Source organism: Mauremys reevesii, linkage group 4 (assembly GCF_016161935.1).
Source record: "Mauremys reevesii isolate NIE-2019 linkage group 4, ASM1616193v1, whole genome shotgun sequence".
Taxonomy (NCBI): domain Eukaryota; kingdom Metazoa; phylum Chordata; order Testudines; family Geoemydidae; genus Mauremys; species Mauremys reevesii.
This window is the reverse complement of record NC_052626.1, coordinates 26,469,798-26,488,438: the sequence shown is the minus strand read 5'-3', so window position 1 is coordinate 26,488,438 and position 18,641 is coordinate 26,469,798. Positions and strand designations below refer to the sequence as shown.

Genomic DNA, 18,641 nt, shown 5'->3' with positions numbered 1-18,641 from the left:
CCAATAATCTAAAATAGCATGGTAATTCCTCATAGGTATTGGCAGGTGGGTAGATTTAGCTACATTCTGTAGTAGTTAGGCACAATAGTTATACACATGATAAAAGGTATCTGATTATTTGACAAAGTAAATAATAGTGCAGGCCCAATGGAACAATTTACGAAGGGACACGGCGGATTCTCCATCACTGATTTGTTAAATCAAGATTTGATGTTTTTCTAAAAGCTCTGGTCTAGGAATTATTTTGGGGAAGTTCTCTGGCCTGTGTTATACAGAAGGCAAGGTCAGACTAGAACACCACAATGGTCCCTTCTGGCCTTGGAATCTATGAATGTATCATCAGTGAAACTCTAACAGCAGAGATGAACTTGGCCACAAATGTTTACACAGCCATTCTGTACCTATAAGTAATAAACAGATATTTCAAAAGACTAGTTGTTTTTATTTTGTGGAGGACAAAGCTACAGTTCCAATATTAGCCTGGATTTTGAATTGTCATATTGCCATTGTTTTTATGGAAGCTAGCATTAATTAGTAGTTAGACAATGGGATAGAAAACAGAACTTCTGGGATCCATTACCCACATTGCCACCTTAAACAAACCCCAATTCTGCAACTGCCTGGGCAGATCATTGCACCCGCAAGGAGCCCCACTGCATAATGAAGTCCTCTCTCCAGAAAGTAGGTACAGCATTGGGCAGCAGAGATCATCAGATCAATAATTACTATAGATGAAATCCTGGCCCCATGGAATTCAATGGGGCCAAGATTAATTTCACTCTGTGCTTAAATCTTACCTATTTGTAAAATGGAAAGCTCAGTTAATTAGGGCTGGGATCTGCAAACAATACTCACCTTAAGCCATTCCTGGGACTGCGCACAGAGTAAGGATCTACTCAGGCCAAGTTATACTGGCAAAATTTAGCCCATAAGGTATACAAGGCAGTTCAAAATGAAAGATTTTCCTGGGGTCTGTTAGCCAAAGAATATCCAGAATTAAGGTTTACAAATGAAGTTATTTTAAGAACTCTCACATTGGTTATCACCATTTAGTCATCACCAAATTAGAATGACCATTAAAACATTGTTAACACAGTGAAGTGAAAGAAAACAATAACTAAGCCTTTGCCCTATACTTAGCTCATATCCCAAGAAACAAGAGTTCTCTTAGGCACTTGCTTTTTATAGCACCTCTCCAGGAAAAGGTGGGCCCAGTTGTGGTCTGGGTGGAGCAATAATTCTAGTCCTCCCTAGACACTCCCTTATATAAATGGAAAGTCAAGCAACACCTGCCCCTAAAGGGAGCTTTATGTAGTTTTTAGGTATACCACTCCCCAAACATACTCTTAGCTTCTCTCTGTAGGGAAGTTCTACTAGAGCACCTGAACTTTTTCTTTGTCTGAGGTAAGATATTAAGTGTTGTAACTTATTCAAGTATAAAGTGTTATTATTATTTGCTTATGCGTTTAAGTGAAGGATATAATATTTCTTCCAGAGTAGCAGTGATGAAGTAATTCTTGGCATCAGACGTGTTTTCTGTTGATAGATAATAGACTTGTTGTTTGTAACTAGAAAACATTTCCTTTCTGCTCAGTGTTTAAATTTTCTTTCTCAGGATAATGGGTAAGGGGACAGGGGTTCTGTTATAGATTTGTCAGTGGAAGCTGATGCACACTGAGGCCACTCAAAGGGGTTAATTTTATTTAAGCATTCAGAAATTAATATCTAATTAAACTTTGAAATGGAATGTTAAAAGCAGTGGGTGACAGACTGTCTGTAGGCGTGTCCCCTGAAGTGCTCCCTGTTTCGTGCTAAGTCTCTTCTTTGCCTGTACACAGCCTGGCTCTAGCCAATACCCTATCACAACACTTAATTCACTCACAATAATTTTTTTTTAATCTCTGCTCAGTTCCTACCCTGTTCAAACGCTCAATTGTTGCATCTGTGCTTGTGGTGTGTGTGACTAGGGAGATGTATCTCTTGCTATTCTAGCTGAGGAGATGCTTTAAAGTAGCAAGATAGGAACTTGGACAAAAGCAAGGTGACTCAGAGGTAAAGCAGCCACTCTAGACTTAACTTAAGCTGTCATGAGATGGACTTCTAGGAGCCACAGAATAGTCTGATGCCACCTATCATATATCTAGAATACCTAGACCTAATGGAGTGAGTTAAAGACAGAGTGACAGCCAAAACTCTGATTTCCTTTTGGTATCTTATGTTGAAATCCAGTGCTTAATACTACTTTTTGATACAGATCCTATCTACTTCTGTGATAGGCACTTTCAAAATGCCTATGGATGAATAAATGGCGGTGCAGAGCTGTATCTTGTAAAATCATTTAGGTCTCAATCCTGCGAGGGACTCAATGTGGGCAGGCTCCAGTTAAAGCTAATGGGGATCTCCATATATAGGAGTCTGCTAGCATGGAGTCACTTGCAGGATTGTGGCCTTAGTGAGATCATGTTAATCACAAGTGCCTCTGACATTTCCCTTATTGCAATTTGATCGTACATGTTCAGTCACCAGTGGTGAGTTGCTTAATTTTTCTTTTGCACTTGATAAGTGCATCAGTATTGTTTCCATTTGCTTGTGTTTTGTTTTAAACCGTGCTCTATATGATATCATGAGGAAAATCACAGGCACATAAAGAATACTGTAGGGATAACAATGAAGGGGTGGCCACAAGAGCTGCTTTGACATCAGGCCAGAGGATTCCAAAGTGAAGCTGAGAAATGATATCCTAATGTTAAAGCAGCGAATAAAGCGCTTTTGATTCTGGCAGAAGTGAACCTCAGAGGCATTAGGAAGCATGACAGAATAAGGCAATGAGAAGCTCAGAATATGAATTTTATTACCTTTTGAAGAGAGGGGAATTCATTTCAGTTAACAGAATGGACCAGGATGCTGCTTGCAATCATCACTGTGAGTTAAAAGCGTATTCTTTTCTATTAAAACAGTGTCATGAGACACCCTTTAGGATTAGGAAAGTTCACCCAGTACTAGTGCTCTGTTCAGCTAACCACTAAGTAGTTTATGATGCAAAACAGACACTGATGTGAATCTTTTATATAAGGGACAGGACTAGATAATTCTGTTTTAACATATACACACAATGGCCTGTTCATTACAGTGTATACCACTAGCTATCCTGCTAATGGAGATTCTCTTGTACCCCAGGCCATTAGGAGATTGTGCTTCAGGCAGAGATCTGCATTCTCTCTGGTGTTTATATGAAGTTCCAAGTTGCTCAGGGAAGTCCTAGCTGGCCATAGGTTTGTTACGAAGTTCAAGAAAAAAAGAAAAGAAGAAAAATCATGTGAATTTACTCTTTATGAACGGTCTTACTGACAACCCTGCATAATGAAGTCCTCCCTCCAGAAAGTAGGTGCAGGGTTGGGCAGCAGCAGTGCTACTCTGCAGTGTGCCTTGCCTCTTGACATGGGGAACAGCCTTTAGAGATGAGAGGGTAATTCACTCATTGCCAGCTAAGGGTTTGTCTACACAGAGTTATTCAGGAACAGCTCCATATGTAGATGATATTCTGGAATAAAAGTGCCTTGTTCCTGTTTAGTTTAACCCAGTGACCTGCAATAGGAAGGAGAGTTTCTATCTCCATGAGCCATCCAGTCCCTTTGGTTTTTGGACAGTTGTATAAAAAACCCACCACCCTCCCCTTTCTTTCCCTTAACAGGCCCTTCTGGTCCACAGACCTAGAACAATGTGAGCTGGTTTGTTCTGGTGTCATCCTCTAGTCAGGATGCAGTATCCATACTGTGTAATGACATGAGATTCCATTTGCAGGGAGTCTCCTGTTGAATGCATGATGAAAATAATAAGCATTAGTGCCCTGCATCGTAAAGACACTTTTGGTGCTTTTGTAGTGCATTGTGTTAATATCACTTTGGAACTGAATAACAACAATATGAAGCATTTATGGAATAGATTTCATTCCACTACACAAGTTCAGCATCATCTTTTTGCCCCCCCTGTGGAGAGAGATGACACTGAAATGTTGTAACGGAATTGTAAGTCAAGCTTGAAGTACACTGGCAGAGTGGTGTGGAAGCCAGCGCAATCCCCACCTACAATATACCTGGCCATTAATTTATTTTCATAGACTACAAATTCACACCTTAACTTTCTAAAATATATATTAGCCATTGTTTATCATTTAATGCTTAAAGAACTAAAACATCACAATAGCAAGAGGTAGATTTAGCTGGTGCCAAGTTTGGCACATACCACCTGGTCCCCACTTTGTTAAACAAATTTGGCTGAGGAACACCTCTGACTCTGGAGCTGGTGAATGTCTCCTACCCTCCTTGGCTGCCTAAGTCTCCTACTCTTCTTCCTCAGCTGATAAGTGCTTAGATAGTACAGTAGTAGTACAAAGTCCTTGGAATAGATATTGCCTCCTCTTCCTGGTGGCACCAATCTTTTCCCCTCCAGTGATGACTGAAAGAGCCTCCCTCCTGTTGATCAGTTCTTGTCTCCAGTAATTGTGGATCTGCTCTCCTTGTCCTCTCTGGATCCTGTGCCATCTTTCTGCTTTACGGCTTCCCATTGGGTCTCTCATGCCCAACTATGTGCAACTCTCCTCTCTCTGCCACCAGATTGATTCCCTCAGCTGCCCACTCCTACCACCTGTCTTTTCTTTCACTCAGCTGCTAAAGAGACCCGCTCCAGACCTGCCTTTGGTGTTCTGTTTTTGTACAGTGCCTAGAACAGTGGGGTCCTGGTCTCTGACTAGGGACCCTCAGCACTACAATAGTACAAATATGAAATAATAATAGGCAGATTTCTTTTGGTTTTTTTGTGGCGCCTCTCCCATGAGTTTTGTGAGTGCTTTTCATATGTATTTACAATGTTGGTTTTGGACTTTGTGTGTTCTTCTGTGTTTTTATACTTCTGAGGGCTGGAATTTATGCATGTACTGGCATGTATTTTACAGGGCTGATTCTGGTTATGTGCTTGCTTTTATCCTATATTTTGTGTTTTTTACAAAAGATACTCTGTATTTTGAGTAGAAATTTACAATAGGTCAAAGTGGAAATAAAATGTTACTAAATCAATGGTAAGAATTTATACTCACTTTGTAATCTCTTTGTCTTGGTATAAATGACCACACAAAGGATAGCTTAATAGAGAATTAGGCCTTGTATTTTTAAGCCATATTGTTAATTTGAAAAAGATTCACTGAATCCAACGTGGTGCATAGGAAGTAATTTGCTAAATGCCATGTAATACAAACAGTGAGAAATGTCTCAATGGAGGGATCAGAACTTTTTGGGGGTAAACAGAGCTGAGAGTTGCAGATTCTGCTCTACTGGGCAAACAGAAAAGATTTGCAAGTATTTCCTGAAAATTCTCTATTCTGAGGTTTTGGTAACTAAGATACTATATCAAATATAAAATGTTTCTGAATCCACAGCACAGTCCAATTGCTGGGAGGTTTAGTGGCCCTCAGGCCCCAGACTTGTTTGAAAGATTGTTCTTGGAAACGCTTTCAATTGTTGTCAACTATGCCCAGCCAAACAGGCACTGCCAGAGCTACCCACACTGACACATCTGCTGCCTCCTTCCCTCTGCACCTAAGATAGGCAGCTCCTTTTCCTTCACTCCTGGAAAATATGAGCTGAGTATCACAGCCTTTCTAAGGGACAATTCTCAGCATTCTGCTCTGGGCAGCTCCAGAACTGGGCTTAAAATACTGCCTGTGTAACATAAACGGATAAAACATAAGTAAACACCAAACATTTAGAAAGGGTTGTCAGCTCTAAGTGAATAAAATGTTTTATTTAAAATACCCAGGATAGGTGAGGTAACCTAATCTTTTTACAAGTAATTGTTTCCTCTAGAGCCTTCTGAAGCTATCAAAATCTATGCACTGCAGGCACTAATTTGAGGGCTTTGCTGCTAAAATATCCATTAAAATATTGCTATTACTTTAATGGTCATTCTCAAAAGGTCCAAAAAAATCGGAAGCAAAAGCAGAATTTACATTGGTCAAGGGTAAAGGATATAATTACTACAGAAATCCTCGAGAATAAGTTATATAAAAGTTATGAAACAGGAAAAATTTTCTTTTACACATCAACTTCAGGCTGAAAAGCCTGGTTAAGTTACTTTTATCAGAAGAGAGGGAATACTTTATACTCATATCCTCTCTAGCAGCAAATATACTATTGACTTTATTGCAGTCAATGTAGTCAGTGTGGTGATGAGATACTGTGATTTTCAGAAGCCTTCATTAGGTTTGCAGTGAAATGCCATATTCTCATATTAGTCATCTTCACTGCTTTATATGTTAGGAGATGCATTTCAAACTGTTTTTAAAGTACATTATTATTCTGCTGTTCACTAAAATAGACCAATATACATTATAATATGTTTACAAAGTGGCAGTCTTACAAATTCAACATTTTAAAGCTTACATTCCATTCCCAGATCACTACAAAATTGTTTCAGATGGCTGTGCTTACTTCTTAGAGCAAGTATTTTTAAATGAAAAGGTTGATGGCTGCAATTTGATTATTAACAAGTGAAAGAACACAGATAGGAATGGATATTAAATTCAGTATGTTGATATTCCATAGAGAATGAAAAATGGTTAGTGGACAGTTTTAGTGTATTGCCAGTGAGTACTGTGTCATAAAAACTGCAGAACTCACTTTTTTATTTATTTCATTATGGTGGGCTTAGTCATTTTAATGCTCTCTAGGACCCTGTCCTTACCAAGAAAATTAACCATTTTAATAGTGGGTGTCAAACTGCTTCCTCCTTGTCCCTCTCAAGTGGGTGTAGACAAGGTCAACAGAGTTTGACACCTTCTGTAACAAAAGGTGCCAGATACCCATTCTATCAGGTATGTAGCATGCTTTGCTATAATGTATGTAGAACTCTTGACCTTGTATACCACAGAAGGGCAATTGTTTTCAATAAACATGGAAGGGAGGGAGATTGGAGCAGTTCTGTACACCTCACCAACTACTCATTTCCTAGTGTGGACACCATCAGAATCTCTACATGCACTTTCAGTGAGTAGCAGTCACACTATGGCAAAGAGCAAAGTTGATTGATCCTTGCTTCCTCATTTGCTATTCATGTATTAATTCATTAAATGCCTCAAGTAGATGTCTGTACACATGGTATGGAAACTCAACTAGCAACAACAGATCTTACAAATAGGGTTCTTGGGAGGTGAGATAATTGCCAAATAGCATTGCCAGCAGATCGAGGGAAGGGATTATTCCCCTCTATTTGGCACTGGTGAGGCCACATCTGGAGTATTGCATCCAGTTTTGGGCCCCCCCACTACAGAAGGGATGTGGACAAATTGGAGAGAGTTCAGTGGAGGGCGATGAAAATGATTAGGGGGCTGGGGCACATGACTTGCGAGGAGAGGCTGAGGGAACTGGGCTTATTTAGTCTGTAGAAGAGAAGACTGAGGGGGGATTTGTTAGCAACCTTCAACTACCTGAAGGGGGCTTCCAAAGAAGATAGAGCTAGGCAGTTCCCAGTGGTAGCAGATGACAGAACAAAGAACAATGATCTCAACTTTCAGTGAGGGAGGTCTAGGTTGGATATTAGGAAACACTATTTCACTAGGAAGATGGTGAAGCACTGGAATGGGTTACCTAGGGAGGTGGTGGAATCTCCATCCTTAGAGGTTTTTAAGGTCTGGCTTGACAAAACTCTAGCTGGGATGATTTAGTTGGGGTTGGTCCTGCTTTGAGCAGGGGGTTGGACTAGATGATCTCCTGAGGTCTCTTCCAGCCCTAATCTTCTATGTTTCTATGAAAACATTAATTTTCTGAATTGTGCCAACATCAGTTTTAGTTAAAACTAAATGTCCACGACATCAAAGCTACCACTATGGTTGGCAACAAGAGGCTTCCACATGTTGGCAGTCTCATCTGAGAGGCTAAGGACGTAATGGATGTTGAGAGGAGACTGATCACAACTACAATAGGTCTTTCCAGGTAAGGGATGGTACAGTATGGGGAAGGTCTGCAAAGTTTTATGCCTATTCTATTGCTTGATAGAGGACTGTCAATCCAGCACCTCTCTAGCACTAAAGTCACTTAGAGTTTAAAAGAAAAATGTTTTAAAGAGAAAAGATAATTTGGCCTTATATAAGAGATGAAATTATTCATATACAATTAGATTAAATGATTTTATTGAAATACTTTTCTGGAATTACCTGGATAAATTGGTTTATTAAAGTGAATGATATTGCTCATGTGAAAGGTGCTATGGCTGACAGTGTTGCAAACTGAAATGTTCTGTTCTTGTAGAAAACCTTTGCAAGCAACCCCCAATGCCTCAGCAATGTACCTCAACCCTGATTTTAGGAATCTGATCAGTCCCTGGCTACATTGCTGAATCTGCCAACAAGTGTGATGACCAATACCCATTGTGACAGTTGTTTTTGGAAAGGGAGACATCTGTCTGCATCGAAAGTAGACTGGGATCACTAACTCATTTCACAGAGCCCACCAAAGAATCATCAGATGGTAACAATTTCTGGTCATTACTGGCTTAGTTCAGGTATGAATTAATGTCCAGCAATTAAGACTCCATATCTTGTTACCAATCACCTGAGCCAGAGACATGTCATTCTGTATTAAATGAAAAAGTTTCAAATCCCTAACAGATGGGTATCCTTCTTCAAGCACCTCCTACCTCTATATATAGTTCATGTGTTTTGGAAGTGTAATTTTAAACATAAAGAAGTGCTCTCTGCTGGACCCCAAAACAAGCTAGTATTCCTGAAAAGAATGATCAGCATGTTATGTGAGTTTCATATTGAGCACAAGCTATTTGCAAACTGCTGATCTGTCTGTTCCAGTATAGATGTCCAATTTTTCAATGTAAGGACCACCTCAGCAGAGTTCCCTTCCTCGGCCAACTCCTTTCCCAGCCTCCTATTTCCTTGCTGCTTGGTTCTTTAAATTTTTCCTTCATCTGCTAGGCTATAAACCCAGTCCATCTGAAGCAGCAGATCCCCACACAAATTATGCCAATTAAACAAAATATAGCCACAGAACCCTTTTAAAAAATTGACATGGACAATGTTTAGGCATTTAAAGAATGACAGGAATAACTATGTTCTTCAGTGAGTGGGCAGGCAGTTATATTAACTCTTGACAGTCTACCTAATGTAACATATTTGCAGGGCAAAACCATTAGCAGTTCAATGTTTCTTTAATTTCTGTGCAGAAGCATCAATTTTTTTTGTCAGATCGCATTTTGCAACACAATATCAGTCTTGCCATATCCATGATTTAGACGGGCTGCAGTGATTCTACAGTAATTATGTCAAAAAAATGAAATATTTCAAAATGTGATTGACAGGTTGATTACAATAATGCATGTGATTAAACTCAGGGTGTGCTTGTGTAATGAAGGAGAGAATGTCAGTGGTAATTAACTGCATTTTTGTTACATTTTTTGAGCATTTCTTACTCTGAGGTTGAAGTATATTGTAACCAATGGGCCACCTAGTGGTGGGGCTAGGTACAGAGTCTGAGAAAAAAGTGGTGCCATTTAGGACCGTGGGAGACAGTTTTTATGTAAATTGTAGATTTTTATTCACATTATGTACATTTTATGTAAATTAGCATGGCCATGAACGCCAGAAGTATGCTGTAGAGCAGTGTAACAGGAAGGACTGCTTGTTAGATTTGAGTACAGGAGAGCAGCAAGAAGTGTTGCTGTTCTCCTGGCAGTTCTGCTTAAAGTCTGCCAGGGGCTGGTAAAGTTGGGATTCCAATAGCAACAGGGTATAATACGCTTTGCAGCATGAGCTTTCGTGGGTGAATACCCACTTCTTCGGATGCAAGTCTTGCATCCGAAGAAGTGGGTATTCACCCACGAAAGCTCATGCTGCAAAACGTCTGTTAGTCTATAAGGTGCCACAGGATTCTTTGCTGCTTTTACAGAACCAGACTAACACGGCTACCCTTCTGATACAGGGTATAATACTACCATCAAGGTGAATGTTTTTGCCATCCTATGGGTAATATCAGGAATTTCTTAAATGGATGATGACTTTTTCACTAAATGAAAAGATTGCATGGTCAGCCAGTCTGCCAAACATGCTACTTGGTTGTATATTGTATTGTGCATCTATGCTGCATCCATCTACCCTTCATCTGTTTTTCTTCTTGGATAGTAAGCTCTTTGGGACAGGGACTGTCCTAGTTTTTTATCAAGCAGTCTGATAATACTGTGATGTGAGCATGAGATTTCTTGAACACAACTATAATGGGTCCTGCCACAGTCCTAGGGGCATTATATAAACACAGGATCAAAACAAAGATGTGTCTTGTGTGCACTCCTCTATCTGCCAGTGATTAATAGCCTTGCTGTTTTGTTTACTTCTCCCACAGTGGTTGCTGTGCATCTCCATATGTGCTCCCTACAACTGGAACATCCTTTCCAGGCCAATATTCTCCCCTCTTTCAGACCTTACTTCTGTTGTCATGCCTATAAAAAACTGAGTAAACAGAAATATTCATTTACTTTTATTTATTTGGGGGGGGGAATCACAGAAAGTCTTGGAGCTCTTCATCTGATTTCTCAGGGACTATGTCTTCCTGTGTATCTGTGGTGCACCCACCACACTTACACTGGTACTATAATATAAATAGTAAACAATAATAAGGACAATATAATAAACATAATGAAATGGATATGCATTAAAAATGAGGAGGGAGGGGTCTGATTTTACTAAAGGGAACCTCAAAGGGATTGGAAGGGAAGGTAACTGTTCTTAAAGACACTTCTTAAAACTGGGAAAGGATAAGATTCTGATTTCAGGCTGAGAAATAAGGTCTGTACTGTAAAACCCACCATGGCAAAACCATGATCGCCTGCTGACCTCAGACATGATGGTGAGATCCTTAAACAGCAGGCGGTGTGGGAGTGAGGATACCAGTGTATTTACATAAGCTCCTACAGAGCCCGGGGCTCTGCTTGTTTGTATTAAATGAGGGTTTAAAAATAAATATACATTTTTATTCATTTTGCATTGACCCTCGTTACCTCAAGAAGTCACTATTTGATCAGTCAGTGTACCACTAAAACCAAACTCACTTCATTCAAGAGATCTGTGTCCTCTAAGCTACAAAGTACGGTACACACAAAGTTTATAGATTCCTGGTTTCTTGTTTAAATAATATGTATTAAAAATACTGCTACCATTTAATAGAGAACTGTTTAGAGGTATGCTAATGGCCACAAGAAAATTTCAAACCTCCATAATGTGCTTTAATCACCAGCGGGAGATCAAAAGCCACCATGTGATTTTATACATCATGGGCAGCTTCCAGAACTGCCTTACATGGAAAGAGATCAATGGTAAAATTGGTAGATACAGCAAAGCTTTTGCAATAAAGGCGTTTTATGTATCTTGTTCAAAGCATTTAAGTGCCTTTTAGATCACCGATTGAACCATAGACATTATAAAGTGGAACCTTTTAATACCAAAATACATTTCCAGAGTAAAATTCCATTATAAGAAAAAGTGTTTCACTGCAACAGGATAGATAATAATTCTTTCACATGTAATGGGATATATGAAATGTTTGATGATAAACAGAAGTTCTTTGTACCATTATAGTAAGACCCCATGTATTGTTTGTGCCTGTACTATGACACATCTATTGCATATGGTATTCCATATATAAATAAAATTGTGTGTGTGTGTGTGTGTGTGTATACACACACACACATGCACTCTATAAAAACATGTCCAAACTAGGTGAGTGAAACACTTCACTTTAAGGAATTAAATGAAAGTAGAAAGTGTTGCCACCCATATAAACTTTAGACTGCAACCAAAGTAAACATACAAGCTCTTTAAAAATAAAAAATCACGAAAGCCCTTTAATTTGGATTAATTTAGTGCACTTCAAACAGACTAGTCTTAGAAGCCTCATGTTAGTTAACATGAGTGACTAACCACTTCAAATCATCTGCCAGTTAGCATCACAAACAGGAAAAGAGAAACTTTCCAAATGGTTTTTCTTTAGGAGCTTTTCTACACCAGCATTGTGGTAATGCAGTAATGTTCTCCCTCCAGCACCCCAACCCCACTTCCCTTTTCTTTATTCACTTGCTGTATGTATCCTGGGCCATACTGACTTCAGTCACCCTAGTGTAATTCCATTCAAGTCAGCTAAGTTAGTCCCCATCTTTACATACACTCTTCCCACTTAATTTCTCCCCTGGAAGAGATTCACCTCAGTGCATGCTACACAAGCCCCGCATAGCACTTCAGCCCCAAAAAGTGTAGGGTGAATTTCACTCACTGTTTAAATACTGATTCAGAATATTTTAATGACCTGGTTAGTATTTTATTTATATCAATAGAAGTGATGTATATTTCTATTTCCCCAACCATTTCAAAATAATTTGATGTTATAATCTTTACAATTAATCATTTTATTGTTTTGTAAGGTTTTTGTAAGAAGTAAAAATGTATTTTTGTATTTTTGAAGTAGTGTACCAACAATGCTGCAGAAGAACCAAATCACAGAAAAATGGGCACTGCCCCCTGCTAATAAAATAAAATAAAATAAAATAAAATAAAAATTTGACTCATTTCAAATTTATGTGAGCAAAAATTATTCAATTTTCTGCTCAATATTTTTGGAGATTGCTGGCCATTCCAACCTGTGTGTATTTTCTTCAGATAGCAGAATGAAAAATGTAACAGGTCACTAAGGACTATGATTTTGGTATGACTTTAATCTAAAATTGAAGATTTATAGAATTTTCCAGGAGATTATTCTTGATTTATTGAACTGACTTATGACTCATCCATATCTTTACTCAGTTTTTTTACCTTTCATTTTCAGGAAATTAAATAATAAAATAAACATTCTGTTTTTAGCATCCATGTGCAGTTTTGCCAGGAATAATAGGCTGTGTGCCAAGTAACAAAAAGGAATTTGGATATTAATTTTTTAATGTAAATTGAGCATGAATGACTGGCTAGATTTGGAGAGACATTCCTTCTTATCAGAATATGATACATTTTTGGATACATTGTTTTGCTATATAATCTCTCTTTTAAGCAGATCCTAAAAAGAAGCCAATTAAGAATAGCTGAAGTCAACATCAAGGCAAAACTAGCATTAGTACTAATATTGGAGCCTCATGCTACCTATCGGCAGGTAAACCCACAAAAGGAAGAAACATGCTCCCCAGTTTGATAACTTGTGGATGTAAATTGCAACATCTCCTTGGGCAAGGCATTTAGTCCTGTGTGGAAAGGGAATACATGTAATCTTTCGGAAATCCATGCAGAACAGCAATGAGATACGATGGGTCTGATATATAAATCTAGATGGAGGTATGGATAGAGGGAGTGATATGGAAACACTAACCTGTCCCCATGAAGGGCTCTGTCCTCTTCAGAAAAGGAATATTGCTCCTTTAATTCTGCCCCCTGTCTAACAGCAGGGCTACTGCCGGAGCCAACCTGTTGCTTGCTATGGCCCTTGCAGTCTGCCCTCCTTTTTGAGAGGAGTCACCTCTCTGGAAGGGATTCGTTACTGGTTCTTCCAGCCTTCATTTTTGCATGGATTTCTGGGAAACCAGGTTGTGTGTGTATGACAGGTGTTCTTTCATTGCCTGACCCCCAGAACACTTCTCTTGACCTGGAGAGTCACAAGCTTGCAAATCTCACATAGAGAGTTTTCAGTGTTTGAAGGAGACAAAAAGTATACTGCAGAGGTACAGCTCCCCGTCTGCAGATTTAGGGACTTCCCCCCGCCATTTTGCCTCCCTGCCCACAGTTCACCTAGCAGAGCAGGATATGTGACTCATAGGAAGGCATTTGAAAAACTCATTTAATTTGTAGTGGGATGAAGTCCTGCAGAACATTTTCAAACAGTTATAAGAGCTGTGTCTCCCTCCCTTAGCATTTGAATTGTAAACTTAAGACACTTAATTTGAGCTATTAGAATGGTTTTGTGATTAGGACATAGGACTGGGAGTCAGAAAATTAGTCCTTTTCCCTGTTCTGTTGCAGATTTCTATTGTGAACTTTGGCAAATGTCCTAACTGTTCTGTGCCTCAGTTTCTGCGTCTGTAAAATGGGGATAAGTGACTTATGCTTCAGCAGGACATTGAAGCTTAAGTCACTATTTATAAACTGCTTGGAGAAGCTTGAGTAGGTGGTGTTAAGAGACATGAAAATTATTCATTTCCATCATTCACTTTCCTTTGAAGGAAAATATCGTTCATTAAATCCTGGGTTAAGGGCGTTAGCACTCTCACCCTAAATTTTTTTGTTAGAGTTGGATAAAAATGTTAAACTGTTGTCTAATTCCACTCCATCAATTCCATTCATCCTCCGCACAACTTTTTCAGTTTCCTCTGGCTTCTTAATCACTGGTAACAGTGTTCTTCACCTTGTAAAAACTTTAAGTTCAGATATAATCAAATGCATTTGTCTAATTTGCTAGCGGCAGCTAATGAAAGGACACATGGGGAAATCCTTAAACATGTGGCAGGAATAACTTTATTTCTAACTAGTTATTAATAGCATTCAGACACAATAGGATGTTGTACTGACCTATTAATATACACCTTGGATGCATCATGAGGCTTGAGGTCATTGGGCAGACTGCCTTACATACTTTTAAATTGTATACTAATGGAGCAACAAAAAGACTCTGGAGTGTCCTGTTGCTATTATACTATATTTAGGCTTGGAAGAATTAGATTTTTATTAGTAAATGTCTATTTTACTGTACATACACAAACTGAAGAAAAAATATTTCATCTAATGTTGAAATTTCAGATAGTCAAAGTAGTAAGTTCTCAAGCAGCATTTATTCTTAGTTTGCTTTAATGATGTTTACTTTGTATATTTTGTGTGTTGACAGTTTGTGTTTTAACAGTTATAAAGCTTTATAACTTTTTGAATCACGATGTCAATTGTCATTAAATTGTCTGAATCCCCCATCAATGGTCCCAACAATGGTTAAAATTTAAATAAGAATATTTTCTATTTTTATTTCAAATCCATAATTTTGCATAACTGTGAAAATTTAAATAGATACATGTAAAAAGGCTTTAAAATAAACATTGATATTATGTCAGAATTATAATAAAAAAATCCATTGAATTCTGCCAAGTCTAAATATAGTATGCTTTTTATTCTTTTAAAAATAAAAATTAAATTAACTCTTCAATGCTTCTTGTATACATTCTTTTCACTGAAGAAAACAGTATAAAATGGAAAGGTGAGGAAAAAGCGTGCAGTAACTGCATTTTTCTAGCATTAACACAACTTATCATAGATATGAATGGAAGCATCATGTCCTGAAATGCAGTTTGAGTGCTCACAAGTAATCTTGAAAAGCCTGGGTCTGCATGCGCGGGTACACGGACCTGCATACATTATGCAGTGCAGACATACCCAAAGTAACAGTGCACTTATCACAAAACTCTCTGGGTGTGGATGGCAGTGTTGTGTTGTATTTGGCAGTTAAGATTCACTACAGACCCAGCTGTATCACTGTCTTCTCACAAGGCTTGCTCGCACCTCTGAGCGCTAGTTCTTCGGCCAGGATTATAATCCTATCTGATCTAAGCCATTTTAAGCATGATTCAACAACATATTAATATTTATCTTTATAGCACTGTACAGATGTCATTCTAGCATTCCTCTGAGAAAAGGTTCAGAAAAGAGCAACTAAAATGATTAGGGGTTTAGAGAAGGTCCCATATGAGGAAAGATTAAAGAGGCTAGGACTCTTCAGTTTGGAAAAGAGAAGACTAAGGGGGGACATGATAGAGGTATATAAAATCATGAGTGATGTTGAGAAAGTGGATAAGGAAAAGTTATTTACTTATTCCCATAATACAAGAACTAGGGGTCACCAAATGAAATTAATAGGCAGCAGGTTTAAAACAAATAAGAGGAAGTTCTTCTTCACGCAGCGCACAGTCAACTTGTGGAACTCCTTACCTGAGGAGGTTGTGAAGGCTAGGACTATAACAATGTTTAAAAGGGGACTGGATAAATTCATGGTGGCTAAGTCCATAAATGGCTATTAGCCAGGATGGGTAAGAATGGTGTCCTTAGCCTCTGTTCGTCAGAGGATGGAGATGGATGGCAGGAGAGAGATCATTTGATCATTGCCTGTTAGGTTCACTCCCTCAGGGGCACCTGGCATTGGCCACTGTCGGTAGACAGATACTGGGCTAGATGGACCCTTGGTCTGACCCGGTATGGCCTTTCTTATGTTCTTATGTTCTTATATGTAAGAACTGTTCCCATTACAAAGATGGGGAAAGTGAGGCAGAAAAGTTAAGGGAATGGTCCCAGGTGACAGAGGAGTCCAATGGAATCAGTGTCAGGCGTTACCAGCTTGCAGTCCTGTGCTCAGACCATAAGACCACATGTTTCACAAGAACTTTCTCTAATTCAGTTATTCAAAAATTAGAGATGGACCAAAATTTGCATTTGGGATGCCAACACCTTTGAATTTCAGGAGGAACAGGATTTGGGGTCACAATGCCACTCACTCAGATTGGCCCATCCACCCCTCCGTCATAACTGTAAGAATGATCTTGTGGGCAAAGTGCTAGAGTGTGTAGCATCTTCTGGTTTTTTTACTTTTATTTTTCTGATTTTTTTCTATGAGCTTGAGTAGCAGGTTGTAAGGTATAGAATTCAAAGCAGTACAGGTTGTTGAAAAGCAGCAGAAATATATTATATGGGAACAACGGAGTATGTGGGGTCAACCTAGGTTTTCAAAGGGAACAGGTATCTAGGTATTACAGTTTGGTCTTAACACATTCTAATCTTTGTTTGGAATCCCTAAGAATGGAGCCTCTTAAGAGTACCCATCAAACCATCTCTCTCTATTTAAGGAATCATTGAGCTGACATCCCCACCACCCCTCCAAACAAAGCAGTTTCTTCCTCCCCCTCTTGGCTTTCCTTGAATTCCTATCTTCCTACTATGTGTCTCTCCAAGTTCACAGCTTGGTAGAAGCAAGTGTGGGTGTGTTTTGATTTGTCTCTGACAACAAAAGAATGAAATGTAGTGATATCTGCTGACAACTGGATCAGAGCTGCCAGGTGATCAAGATTTGACTCCTACAAAACCAATATGTGGTGAGGAGGATAATCTGCTTTGACCCTATAAAAGGTCTGAAAGGGGGCAAACCAAAATGCTTCCTTTGCAATTTATCTCTTCTGTAACTGTATCATTATTTCTGTAAAGTGATTTGACATATATAAAAAATATTGTGTAGAATTTGTATTTTTTAACACAAACTGACTTTAAAATTGACTGAAAAGGTTCCTCAGCACAGCAAACAAATGAAATAATTTACCATAATGATTTTTTTTTGTGAAATTCTTAGAGGTAGGTGTACCTCTAGAATCACAGAAGCTAAAAAGACCTGTTTAGATTATCTAGTGTCCATTTACATCATGAAATTCATCCATGTGCCACTGCAGAGCCTGGTGTTGGCATGGAAGAAGAGGAGAGTGGCTTGTATTTGGCCTTGACATAAGTTAGGGCAGCCCTGGTTGGTGGCCTAACTTGTCCTGCTGCCTAAGGCCCCAGTGGGCCTTATGGCAGCTAGGGAATAATCAGGGTGCAGTACTGCCTTGCTTCTTTCTATCTCCCCGACCATACCTGACTTGCTCTGTAATGTATCCTGTGCTGGAGTCCAGTGGCTCTGCACCTGACGGGCAAAGACTGTATGGTGGATAATCAATCCTTCTGGAAGCACTGGGTTCTGCTGGCACAAATGGCACAGAGCAAGCATGACTTGAGCATGTAGTTTAGCTCAGTCCAGTTTTAACATGTTTCAAGAATGGGTCTTCCACTACCTTTCACAGCCTGAAAGCGCTTCCTGTAGGAATAAGGATGGCAATGTTGCCAGCTCTTGCAGGTATTTCCTGGTATCTGGTGGTTTTTTTTTTTATAAAGCTCTGGCTCCAGGAATCACATGACTCTCAACATTCTTCTTTAGAAAAGTTTCTAGCCCTCATTTTTCTGGAAAATCTTAACGTGACCTTTAAACGCTCGAACACCAGAGGGGGTGGGGGGAACCTCCCGTTCAGTGTTTAAAATCTCGTGCTTTTAAGCCTGTCCCAGGAGCTGAGTGTGCGGTTTGGCAATTCTGCAGATGCATCGCCCTTGGCTGTATGTTCCACTTGCCTCCTGGGGGTTTACTCATTAGATGGTGGCCGACCTGCTCCGAACTGCAGGTCCTGAACACGACTCCTTTGCACGGCTGTCTTCGCGCCCCGCTGTGCGGCTCTTGGACAGTGCTGGCTGGCGCCGCCAAGCGAACAAAAACTACAACTCCCAGGGTGCACCGGGCTGGGGAGGGAGCGACGGTGGCCGGTGAGGTGCGCGGCCGGCTCTGTTCTCTCGTAGGCGGGCTCCGTCAGGTAGGTAGCCAATAGGCTAGGGCGATAGTGGGATGTGCGTAGCCGGGCGGGCGGGCTGCCTGAGGGCTCATGCAGTGCGGGAATTTCGGACGGGGAAGTAGGAGCGGCTGGGCCGGGCCCGGCTCCTGAGACCCTGCAGGTATTTGAAGCTGGGGCTCCGGGGAGGCGGCCTCAGCCTGCCCCCCTCCTCCCCGGCGCTGGGC

General features: G+C 39.8%; 1 protein-coding gene across 3 annotated transcripts in view; it reads left to right on the top strand.

Annotated features, from left to right (window-relative positions):
• Positions 1-1,288: 1,288 nt before the first annotated feature.
• The window catches only part of VRK1 (VRK serine/threonine kinase 1), a 65,645-nt gene continuing 48,292 nt past the window's right edge, over positions 1,289-18,641 (top strand). The window contains exon 1 of one of the 3 annotated variants that reach the window (XM_039536436.1): positions 1,289-1,404. The gene's annotated coding sequence lies outside the window, so the exon portion shown is untranslated. Of the gene's footprint in view, positions 1,405-18,207; positions 18,439-18,458; positions 18,578-18,641 lie in introns of those variants that run through there. The other 2 variants (XM_039536437.1, XM_039536435.1) reach the window with 2 other exon arrangements.